The sequence below is a fragment of the Neopelma chrysocephalum genome, unplaced genomic scaffold (assembly GCF_003984885.1).
Source record: "Neopelma chrysocephalum unplaced genomic scaffold, ASM398488v2 Primary Assembly neopelma1_188, whole genome shotgun sequence".
In the NCBI taxonomy this organism is placed as follows: Eukaryota; Metazoa; Chordata; class Aves; order Passeriformes; family Pipridae; genus Neopelma; species Neopelma chrysocephalum.
Genome location: NW_020897850.1, coordinates 2,766,806 through 2,777,106, shown reverse-complemented (window position 1 = coordinate 2,777,106; position 10,301 = coordinate 2,766,806). Strand labels below are relative to the sequence as shown.

Sequence of the window (10,301 nt, the reverse complement as noted above, 5' to 3'; positions counted from 1 at the left end):
CTCCACACACCCTGCTGTCCCACCAGACACACAGCACTGCCCCTCTCGGCCCCCTCCACACACCCTGCTGTCCCCTGGGCTGGCCAGGCCTCGCCACACACTGACTCCAGGGCAAGCCTTTGTACCCCAGGCTGAAGCTTTGGCTGGTTAAACCTTCCTGAAGGGACTCAAAGCGGTGGCAGAGCTGAGGTGTGTTAGACTCTGTGTCCATTATTCATGATGCTGTTGCCACAGGCCCTAATTTTACATAAGTGAAAGCCACCAGAGAACTGTTAGGATGAGCAGCTGGGAAGAGCACAGGGAAGGAGAGCCTCGTCAGTCGGTATTAAAGACATAGTTCAGTATTACAGTTTCTGTTTGTGAAGCCTCTTGGGAGTTGAAATATGCAATACATTTTCTCGGAATAGTGACAAGCTGAAACCTAAAATCTTGAAGATGGTCTTTAGAATCAATTTCTTCACGTCATCTGCACAATTCCATTCTAATTCCCCACGTATGAAAAATACATAATCCCTCATCTCCAAATTCATCTGCCTTACAGTTTCTATTAGCTCCTATTTGAAAACTCCTAAAATCCTATCTTAGCCATTTCTCTGCGCCTGCTCTGGGATGCCAAAGATTTCAAAATGTACAATCAGTCTGGGAAGGAGCAGATTATACATTCTCTGAAGACAGGAACGTGCCCATTGGCAGTATCAACTTAGCAATACAGCAGAAAGGCCTAGTGAAACTGAAATAACTGATTCCCCTCCCTTACCAACATAAAAAATAGAGTCATATAAAAACACCTGCTTTTCTATCACACAGCATTTATAGCAAACATACTGGACAGTATTTCAATATTTTCCTGTTGGGGAAAGAAGCTGCAGGCACAGAATCCATGACATGTAAATTAAGATTTACTTCGCAAGATGTATCTTAGTTGTGAAAGTAGGTCATGCATTTAAGGCATTTCTAGACTCTGTTTCTTGATGTAAACATTCTGAAAACATACTTGTGTGTATAAAATAGTATTTAATTATTTATCAGATTTCATTCTCTAAGAACATTAAAGGATGGGTATTTCTAAGAGTCCTCATTGGGTAGTGAATATAAGTACTCCTCTGCAACCTTTATAACTTTATGTAGTACATGCTTATTCTCAGTGGAACTGCATGCTTGAAGCACACCACCAACAACGGTGATGCAGCAGCAAAGGATGACGTGTGAAGATCCCAGGCTGCACACAGAGGGGTCCTGACTAAACCATATCATGGAATTTTCAAACGTTTCCTACCTTGTACTGTTCTGGGACTCTTGGAATTTCCTCAAGACTGGTGTTGGGTATTTGTTCACCTGGCTATGAGCAAGTTATTCCATGAGCAAAGTTAAACAGAAAAAAAAAAAGGCAGTGAAAGTAAGAAAGCAAGAGAGCCTATGTGTTTGAGATGGGAACTGAGTTTCCAGGCCAGAACATCTATCAAGAGAATCTAAAAAAACAGAGGCAATTTAAGGCGGCACCACTATCAATTTATCCACTAGGTGTCACAAAATAATCATGCAACCAGATGAAAAGCAATTACATGTAAAATGTGTCAGTGCACTGCATCAATGAAGTGCTGCTTTGAAAGGGAATCTGTGATGAGAGCAGATGCAGGAAAATGTCATGGCTCTCACCAATGTGCAAACTGTCAGGGTGTATGGGAACCTGAGCCATGACACACAGGAGCTGTTGCTAACCACAGTGTGTGTCATGGACTGCAGTCACACACGCAGGCAAGTGTGCCTGGAAGAAAAACTCTTCCCAAACCCTAAAAGCAATATTAGCAGCCCTCAGAATGGCAAGTCTTATGTTTCTTGCTTTCTAATGCTCCAGCTACTGGACTAATGTATTATGTCAGATTCTCTACAAATATATAAAAATCCATCACGACTACAGAGAAAACACTGCAAAGAAAACAAGTTCCGAGGGTTAAAATGTAAGAAGAAGAGAAACAAAAATACATTATTAATATTAGTATAAAATCCACCACAAATGCCAAACATTGAAATTGGCAATAACCTGCGACAGACACTCCTTAGATCCAGATTGTTCTTTTGGAAGGGTAGGCTTGAAAATTACCAAATGGTTCTGTAGCCATTATTTTCCAGAAATTAGCCTCTACTACATTGGCAGTATTTTTGTTCTTAAATGTTCCTGGACCATTTTAAATTCATAATTACATGTACACCTGCACTCATCCAAAACACTGAGTGCATTAAAGGATTAAGGCTGGGCTGTTGAAACAGGCCCCTCAGTTTCCAAAATGGTTTTTTAATAATTATTTAGTAACTTTTCCTCAGAGTTGCATAAAATTTTTACAGGCCAAGTGGACTCCAGTGTGAGTTTATCATTATCTATACTCACACATAATGCACACAGTTAAAAATATTGTAACCAATAGCATATGCAACGTTATGAACTAGAATAGCCTGGTTCCTGAAGAAGAGGAAACATACCCTGAGCGTTTTTTAATCACACAAACACAACAGCAGCAGGGCTATATATGCTCTGCTGCCAATTGCCTTTATATCCAGCCAGCCCAAGCTGTGTCAAACCCCTTCCCCTCGTCAGACATGCAGCAAAGGAACATATACCCTACCACAGCACTGGATGTGTACCCTGCAGGTTATGTGTTTTATCCTGGCTGTAAAAAGCAAGCTTTTCCAGGCTGGAAGCAAGTTCACGTGATAAAGTTTGGATTTTTTACAGTCTTTCTTTTTAAGATGTGCTTTCTAAATGTCAGAGCTGGCCAACAGTTTCTGAAATTTGGAAATACTTTCTTGCTTGGTGATCATAGGAAGGAAGCTTTTCTTCAATGCAGTTTGCCCTTTTTTTTTGGAGCAACTCAATGAAGTACTTGTGCTTACAGGAACACAGGTACAAAGCTGAGAGGACATACTGGGGTTTTTGTTTCCAATACTAGCATAACTTCAGTGTGTCTATGCTAAAGGAATCTGATATTGTGAAACACACTTTCAGGAGAACTCAAAACATTCTCTTAAGTTCTCCACACGTTAAAAGCATTATCTGACTTTGAAGAGCCCTCCAGTGATCCCCGTTTAAGCTGACAGAATGCAGAGCCTCGTGAAGTCAATCACAATTTGCTATCATGCAATGAAGCTGTGATTCCCCTTTAGGCAGAGCCCTACAGAAAAATGCTGAGGTAACTATTCATTGCTTGTGCCCCAGGACCCCCAGATCCCTCACCATGGAGCTGCTGCCCACACAGTTGCCCCCAGCCTGTTTCTGTATGATCTCGCTGATGGCAGCACACACACCATTGCTCAAATTAGCAACAGTAAAACACTTTTTCTTTTTTTCATTCGAAAGCTCATCTATCCTAGGCCTCACTTGGCCTTGAAGTGCCGTGAGTAAAACAGCTCAGGAATGTGAATGTACAGCAAATGTGCTTCCCATTAGCTCTTAATGCCATAAATCTCAAATCCTTGATACTGCTGTTAGAGCAGTGCTTCCACTCAAATCTTAAAGAAGCTTTAGACAAGATAGTAAGTCTCAACAGCCACATACAAGCCACTTACTTCTGCGTAGGAGAGGCTTGCAAATGCAGGTGGGTCAGAGGTCCTGCCCCCGTGCATCAGTATTTCACTTACAATGGAATAATTTTATATTACATTAAGAACTATAATCATATTCTGCTATCATTTACTTTTTCATATCCTCTACCATTAGAAATAAGCTTGAAGACATCCATGCAGCCCCAAGTGAACTATTCTGGGAAAGTTTCCATTTAGATGAGAACATTTATGCTCCTAAGTACACGATTTTTTTTAAAGCTTAATTCAATATGAATAACTGGTTCAACTTGGAGTCTGCTCATCAGTGAGCAGTTGGAAGGAACCGGTTAATCATTGTTTGCCATCTGCTTTGGAGAATCCACACTGTACAGAACCTTTCCTGAGCCAACAAACCCACGGTGCACAGAGAGCACCAAAGGAAAACCCTGTTTGCAGCCATGGGGTTCTTTCCTGTGCACACTGCAACGATGTAATGTCCAGGAACCAGCTTTGAGAATCTTCAGTGCTAAGACCATTTAACAGGGGCACCTGACACAGGGCATCTGTTTCCTGGGGGCCACCTCCTACTCCTGGCTTTGACAAGAAGGGAACTGGGATTCCACAAACCCCAAACTCATGATCCTGAGATGTCACAGATGCCAAGGTAGGCTGCTCTAACCTCTGTGGGGAGTCTGGTCTTCCTTTATGGCAGTGAGGAGGGCACTCCTCACTCCTCCTTTCAGCTGAGAAAAGCCTCCCTTCCAACATGTGTCTGTGTGGAGTTCAACTCTTCGCTCTGAAGGTTATTAGACAGTCTCTCATCAAAAAGCAGAGATATTTAGATCAAGATCTGACTCTCTTTTCTAGACTTAGCAATGTTCTCTGGCAGCCACAGGGTACTTAACCAAACAATTCAGATCCTGGTTTTGGGAGAGTAAAACTATGTCCATAGGGACACCTTCAGACTCCTAAATGTGCCTGAAAATACCCTGCATTTATCATAAACATCTCTAGCTTGCTTAAAATTGAACTAAACCATTGGACTTGGATGCAGGATTAATGGACCCACTCAAGACCAAAGTCCTGGCATTCCAGATCGCCCTTGCAGCATTCCCTCAAGAAGGAACACAAGTGTGTCTTCAACTTATTTTTCCAGAACAATTTACTTCTTATGAGGGTGAGATTAGCACTGGTGAAGAGTTGAAATACCTGCAAGAGCTCTCTCTTTCATCACTCAGCTGGATCCAGCAGAAGCCAAAAGTCAAAAGCCTTGCCAGCAGGAATTTCACACCAACTAATTCCACATTCTGCACCATTTCTTCTAAGAAAGACCCACTAGGAAGACATATCAATAGTTTTCTGCAGGCACGTAAGAGCAGGGGGAAAGCAGATTATTAATGCTCAAGTATCACCCTTAAGCTGGGCAGGAACTAGGCACAATAAAACATCTGGTGTGAGCAAGTACTTTCAGCCCATTTCTATGCCAAGACACAGCTATATGGGGCTGCTTTCTTGTAGACACAAGCCAAGACAGACATAAGAAGTCTATAGTCTGATTTTTTCCAATAGATGTATCCACATGAATGCCTTTGGTTGAGGATCACGTATTTTTATATATATTTTCCCTAAAAATCAACAGCCTTTCTCTAGTATTCAACCCATTATCGACACTCCCCACATTGCTACACCAGCATTTTATTTGAAGTACCAGTCATAGCATCCCATCAAAATTTAATAGCCACTTTCTATAACTGGAGCATATTAACTCTTGGTTTCACCTATGCTAAGGTTTATCCTTCTCCTTCTTCTAAAATTCAAATGATATTAAAAATAAAATAACTTTCTACAGCATGACTCAGAGATATGTAATATTCCTTTCTTCCGCTCATGGGACAGAGATAGAAGCAAAGGCAAAAGAATTCTCTCTCCTAGTCTACAGCTTCATACGAAATCCCGAGTGTCAAACCAACAGGGCTTTTAAGAAAAATGTCAACAACTGTAACAGTTACATAAGATATAGTTAGAAAAATATTTTGCAAGGAAAAATGACAGTTTCTGTCACTTGAGGAGATGATTTATACTTCAGTTTTAGAATGCAGGCAGTCAACATGTGACCTGACATTTACTAAAGGAAATCAAAGAGGCATTTAGCAGGATTACAAAAGGGAAAGCACTGATGGCCCTATACCTGTGGTTCCTCTCAGTACTACAGGAAGATCTGCACAGTTTTCCTCTCAATGTTACACAAAAAGCTGGAAAGGGAGGTCACAACAGCAGCTCTCCCCGTGGTCACTTTGTGCTGACCTGCTCCAGTTCAATACAAATTTTATGCATCACTGAAGTAACATTTAACCTCAGAACTTAAGTGGCATATAGTTTTGTCTGGTCTCTTAGCAGTCATGGCTAAACATTATACATTCACTTTACTGACAATATTTGAGAGGCAGGAGTTGTTAGTAGTGCTGATTTTGCATCCCTCAAGTTACAAATCTACAGGATGACAAATGTAAAAGGACACACTCTTTAAATGCAGTGCAAAATAGGTACTAAGCACATCCTGTAATGGTGATAAATGATGAAGAGAAAATGGTACAACTGCTGCACTGAGCATGCAGTGATTTAAATGAGCCCATAAAACAAGTATTTTAAAGTCTCAAGAATGACCATTGATAGTATCTGGAGGGGTTTCACTTTAGAGTTGGGAGAACAGTTGTTTTTACTGATCTCTGCCAAAAAAACAATTCATGAATGTGATTCCCATTAACCTGTACAAACACAGCTACAATTCAGCATAGTAATGACTTTAAAGGTGTATCTCAAAGTTATTTATAAAGATATAAATACTTACTTTGCTTACTCTGACAATCACACAGAAGAAAAAGTTCTCTTCAAAACATCTTTTCCAAGGTTTCTGAGGACTACTTTTAAACTTTATTGCCAGAAGTAATCTACCATGAAGACCTAAGCAGCAGCAAAAAAAGAATCTCCAGTGTGATTGCTATGCATACCTTGTCATTTCCTCTGCAGAGATGACCAATCTTCACTTCTTTCATTTTCTAGCTTGGTTCCCCAGTAAGTCATTCTTTCTGTTTCCAAAGAGAAAGAAGAAAAAATAATAAATTTGATATGTTATCCTTATGATGGAAAAAATGAAAGAACAGATATACAGACACTAAATACAGCCTTTCCTGCAGGTGAGAAATGTGTTTCAGCAGAAGGCCAGTGTCCCACTGCAAAGTTATTTTGAAAGCCTTAACTGAGGGTAAGTGGGGCATGAACGGCACTTGGTAGAGGAATGACTTTACCCTCAGGGAAGCACTATGACAAGGTTTCTGAAAATACTCAATTTAACTGCAGCAAACCTTGAAAGCTTTGAGTAAAAAAGTCTCCTCTACTTTCACAGCCAAGCAAGTTTAAAGAAAAGTTACCAGAAAAAAATATTTCAACCTTTACTCCTGAGTATCATTCTTGTTTTCAGTCCTTTAAAATTACTACACCAATTACTAGTGGGAAGAGTAATTGTGCTCAGACTAATCAGCCAACCATGACCATCAATACATGTGGTATAAATCACTGCTAACAGGCAGCATTCAGCAGGGCAGTCTCATAGCCAGGGACACCAACATTCCTAATGCACTTGTGTCAGTAAAGCTCTAAAAATGGTGACCCTCTCACCACTCTAACATACATACTCTGAACCAACCCCTCAGGAGCTCCTCTCCTGTTCTCTCTGGAATAACAATTACCTGCACATGCACCCAAGTTAGATCTAAATGCAAGGGAATATTCTCTTCACTGCCAAGTCTGAGAGCAAAGCCCTGTTAAGACTTAAGCATCCTGAAAGTCAGGTTTGGGTTACCCACTGTGAGGTGATACCTGGCCCTGGAATGAAATGCAGTAAGGCATCAGAGTTTCTCACACCATCTACAAGGAGAGGTAAAGACTTCAGACTGGTATTCCCATGCCTGGATGTCAGATAGGTCTTCAAACCAATGCCTATTCCCCCCTCATCCCAATCCTCTCCTCCTGTGAAGATATCAATCATGTTACTGTTATAGGGCTTTCATAAGCCTTTTCCCCCCCTTTTTTTTACTTTACGTCCTGAACTGATTTTCTGTTTTTTCCCCCACCTGTTTCAGTGTTGCTCTTTCACTCCACAGTACACCTTTATACTTGCCCCACAATTTTCCTTTGGTAAGATTTTTCTCCCTTTTGTTGCTACTTCCATAGTTCAGCTAAGCATTAGAACAGCCTGGCTTATTTTCCTCAGCACCACCACCTTAGCACTGCTTTGTTTTGCTTTAGTGGTCAGAGACAGCTCCTCTTCCTCAGCTCTGTTAGTGATATAATGCTTTTCTGCCTATTCAACTCACTCTGAAATATGTCAGTACATCTGGGTACCATTCCAAACAGCTGAAAGAATTTATTTTAAACTGTCACTCCGTTTATTAATAAAGAAGAAAAATGTATGTGTATATTTTTCCTTAAAACAGAATATAGGTACTGTACAAAAATGTACACAAAAACATCTTTGGCCTCAGTCAGACATGTGGCCAATGGGAACATGCAGGCAGAAGAGTCCAGACACAAGATGGTATAGAAATGCTACAGATAAAGAAACTCTTCAAACTTGACTGCCTGAAGGGTGTATAAAGAACATAGACTGTGTTGATACAGTGCCATACTGAGATTTTATAGACATGGTTTTCAGACTATTCCATTATTACAGTAGGCTATAATCCTGCAAATGTTTAGACATGAAGAACTTTACTCAGTCCTGTCGTATTTTCATGGCTGGGTCTTAAATTCCCTCTCCAGAGAGTCAGGAAGAAAACCTTCTCTCCTAGATTGGTTTAGGGAAGAGCAGCAGTTGCCAGACACTACTGAGCATCAGGTATACGGTTCCCAAGCAACAAATACAATATTCTCTAGCAAGAACTGTATTTTAACATTGTGAGCAAAAGCAAAAGGAGAGGTAAACAGTGGGAGTGCATTAACTGTGGTCTTTGAGTCAGCAAAGTGCTCCAGTGTGAGAGTCAGAGAACTAACGATAGTGCAGCTCTGGAGCAGGTACTCAGTGTCCACACAGAGTTCAGCAAGTCTACACGCACTTTTAGTCTGTCACAGAGCTGGGGGTTCCTTACTAACGCAACGCACCAAAAGAGGGTGCTAAAGAGAACCTCAGCCATTCATGGCTGACTCTGGAAAGGGGGGGCCCTGCTTTAGCTCAGCCTCAGTACAGATTTTTGAAGGCCAATGGGATAAGCCACCCCTCACCATGGAAGTTTCGATACAACAGGATTGCTGTTTTAACTCACGATTTTTAAACTTTAACTCTTACACATCATGAGAGCATTGCCAAACACTGCAGAACTGACATCTGGGGTTCACTAAGAGGGAAAAGCCCCAGTCTACTGTACAGCAATGCCAGGTGTTTACTTTGTGGGAAGGAAGGAGAAATTAGTCTTTTAATTGATTAAAACCTCCCACTCCAACAACATGACTGACTGGAACCCTGTTGAAGTAGGATCTTTATGAAGTGGCACCACTAATCCCATTTTAGGAAGGTGTTGGCTAGGAATCTTTTTTGGAATACTTTATATTTGCGAAAGACACCGTAGGTGTGGGAACTACAGCTATTTCCTATGCCCATAAGCTCTACAACCTGACTGCAATTTTACTAAATCACTTGAGCAAAATGCAAATTTTTGTGATATAATGCCACTTGAAGTAACAACAGAAAATTGCTTCTACAATCCAAGTCCTGAAAACACCTTCAAAGACTAAAGGAATGGGGTCTATGCTGAAGTAATACAGAAATAATCTGGGCAAATCAAATCCACTATCGAAAGAAGCAGGTCACTAAAAGTAATTAAGAGCAAGTCATTAATTGCATTGCAACAGTGCTGTATTTCCTGTCATTGAAGATGAATGCCCATAACAAACAGAGGGTTTGTAGAAGGTTGGAACACAGGGATCTCTCCCCAGACTTGTCTGGCATTGGACAGGATGGTCCATATGCCCGGGATGTGATTGTGGATCCAACCACACAAACCCAGGCTTCCACCTCCGAGTGCTCTGACCTGTGACAGCTACACTCCAGGGGGATTTCCCACAGGCAGGGACTGACTTAACAACCACAGCACTTCTGCCTACTGATTCTATACACTTACCACTTGTATTTTTTCCATAACTACACTACTAATCACTGCTGAAAACAAGACAGTAGGCCAGACAGACCTTTGGTCTGGCCCAGACTGTTAAATCTTATGTTCTTAGGATTTTTAACTGAAGAGACTGTGTTTCTCCAAGTTTTGTTTAACTTACTGAAACTGCCACATACTTCTCAGGCTACAATTCACAATCAAATGCTGCAACGTGGTACTGCAGGAACAACATCACTGCAGACACAGAAGTGCTGAAACTGAAACAGAGCTAATCCAGTTCCTGCAGAGTTTCTGACTGCAGCACATCAGTAGAACTGCTGCCTACTCTTAGCCATCAATGCTAGGATTCACACCTTATCAAACATTTCCACGGGAAAGCTTCAGAAACAAACCCAAAACACAGCCCCTATCAGCCGTGCCTTGTGAAAACAACTGGGAAGGCTGTGAATGCCACAGCACATGTGGCTGTCACAGACACTGCTCTGCACTCCCAGTGGAACAGGAGCCACAGCGCTCCCGGAGCTGCTCCTGGGACACACCTGTGTGCAGGTAACACCCGCTCCTGGGACACTCCTGTGTGCAGGTAACACCCGCTGC

The 10,301-nt window shown here is 41.5% G+C and overlaps 2 long non-coding RNA genes across 5 annotated transcripts in view; both read right to left on the bottom strand.

The window, feature by feature from the left end:
• The window catches only part of LOC113976916, a 12,114-nt gene extending 6,261 nt beyond the window's left edge, over positions 1-5,853 (bottom strand). Inside the window, exon 1 of the long non-coding RNA XR_003537213.1 lies at positions 5,842-5,853. This is a non-coding gene — a long non-coding RNA (uncharacterized LOC113976916). The remainder of the gene's footprint in view (positions 1-5,841) is intronic.
• Positions 5,854-6,545: 692 nt separating this feature from the next.
• Positions 6,546-10,301, bottom strand: part of LOC113976896 — a 137,436-nt gene continuing 133,680 nt past the window's right edge. For all 4 annotated transcript variants that reach the window (XR_003537200.1, XR_003537203.1, XR_003537202.1 and 1 more), the window contains one exon: positions 6,546-6,623. This is a non-coding gene — a long non-coding RNA (uncharacterized LOC113976896). The remainder of the gene's footprint in view (positions 6,624-10,301) is intronic.